We start from the raw sequence: 2,367 nt of genomic DNA on the forward strand, positions 1-2,367 counted from the left end.
GGTGCTATCGATGTCAGACAGCGCTCAACACCAGCTGGTGTTACCACCTCCAAAGAAAATGATGACCTGCCAATCACGCTGGCTGTTGCGGGTAAAGAAGTGGCAGGTCTGCGCCCCAAAACAGGTGTGACTGCTGTCCCCCCAGTCACAGAGGATGAAGAGGCCGCGGATGCACAAGATATGGCAGACGGTGATTGTCCCGGCCGGCTAGGCCACATTGTAGCACACTGAGCTTCCCACTGCAACTTATGCTTCATGTTCATGTGCCGGTTCATGCATGAAGTACTCAAACTATGTATTTTTTGGCCTCTACTTAGCTTTTGCTGACAAATGTTACAGATAACACGAGTTGGGTCATCTTTATCGATCTGAAAAAATGCCCAGGCTATGCAAGGCTTAGCACCCATGCGACCTGAAGAGCCACCACGACTTGTGGTGAGAGGCAGAGTTGTGTTTGAGGATGCAGTTGTTGACGTGCTTCCAGTACTACGTCTCTGTCCAGGAAGGCGCAACCTGACCTCGTCGTCACTAGCATCTTCCTCCACCTCCTCTGCTGACCTCATCTCTTGGCTGACTGTGGGTTGACAGTAAGTGGGATCTCCGACCTCATCATCATCACCCTGTGCGTTATCACACCCGTCGTCCTCAGAGCCAACCTGTTCCTGCCCTGACAAAAAACTAAAGTTGTCGCTCCAATCAGGTATTTGAGTCTTATCATCGTCTTCCTCATTGTCTCCACCAACAGGAGTTACAGTTTGGGAATGAGGGTCTACATTATGGTCAGAACCTTCTGCGTCTGGTCCTGGATCTGACTCATAAAGATTCTGGGCATCAGTGCAGATCATTTCCTCATCTGGATTCACAGAAGCGCTGGAGTCGACCTCTGATTCCCAGGCTATAGTATGAGTAAACAGCTCTGCAGACTCAACCATCTGTTCTACCTCACACTCAGACGGGCAGCTGGAGATTTGGGAGCTGTGAGGAAGCAAGTGCGATTTGGGTGACACCTTTGAGGACTGGAGTATTTGTGATGTTGAAGTTGATGTGGAGGAGAGCCCACTTAAAGGAGCACGTGATATCCGTTGAAGCACCTGCTGTTTTTGTGCCTCATCTGGAATTTGTAGTGATTGGCGTTGGCCGTAAGAAAGGGATCTTATCACATTGTCCGCTAAAAGAAGTAGACATTTTAGTTTGGCTGGAAGATGGTCTTTCTTCTGCACCTACCCCACGGACACAACCTTTTTTCCCCTTCCCAACACGCCTATTCCCCTTTCCACCAGCAGCAGGCCTTTTTCCACTCATTTTGGTGGTTAACTAATTCACAACTCTGGAGTTGTTTGCACAAAAAAACAATGGATGGTAACCGAGCAGAGCGGAGTGGCCAACTGTGGTATTAGGCCAAAACTATTGGCTGGGTTAGATGCAGAAAAAAATTATTTTTAATTTGCAACCTGATGGAGGTCAGTATAGATGGACTAATAGACCAAGTCCCACACACCGCTAGAAGCCCAAATATTTTTTCAGAGCTAGATGCAGAAAATTTTTTTATTCAATTTGCAACCTGATGGAGGTCAGTATAGATGGACTAATAGACCAAGTCCCACACACTGCTAGAAGCCCAAATATTTTTTCATAGCTAGATGCAGAAAAAAATTATTTTTAATTTGCAACCTGATGGAGGTCAGTATAGATGGACTAATAGACCAAGTCCCACACACTGCTAGAAGCCCAAATATTTTTTCAGAGCTAGATGCAGAAAAAAATTATTTTTAATTTGCAACCTGATGTAGGTCAGTATAGATGGACTAATAGACCAAGTCCCACACACTGCTAGAAGCCCAAATATTTTTTCAGAGCTAGATGCAGAAAAAAATTATTTTTAATTTGCAACCTGATGGAGGTCAGTATAGATGGACTAATAGACCAAGTCCCACACACCGCTAGAAGCCCAAATATTTTTTCAGAGCTAGATGCAGAAATTTTTTTTATTCAATTTGCAACCTGATGGAGGTCAGTATAGATGGACTAATAGACCAAGTCCCACACACTGCTAGAAGCCCAAATATTTTTTCAGAGCTAGATGCAGAAAAAAATTATTTTTAATTTGCAACCTGATGGAGGTCAGTATAGATGGACTAATAGACCAAGTCCCACACACTGCTAGAAGCCCAAATATTTTTTCAGAGCTAGATGCAGAAAAAAATTATTTTTAATTTGCAACCTGATGGAGGTCAGTATAGATGGACTAATAGACCAAGTCCCACACACCGCTAGAAGCCCAAATATTTTTTCAGAGCTAGATGCAGAAAAAAATTATTTTTAATTTGCAACCTGATGTAGGTCAGTATAGATGGACTAATAGACCAA

Source organism: Phyllobates terribilis, unplaced genomic scaffold (genome assembly GCF_046119375.1).
Source record: "Phyllobates terribilis strain yellow unplaced genomic scaffold, ASM4611937v1 Scaffold_13__5_contigs__length_258822181, whole genome shotgun sequence".
Taxonomy (NCBI): Eukaryota; Metazoa; Chordata; class Amphibia; order Anura; family Dendrobatidae; genus Phyllobates; species Phyllobates terribilis.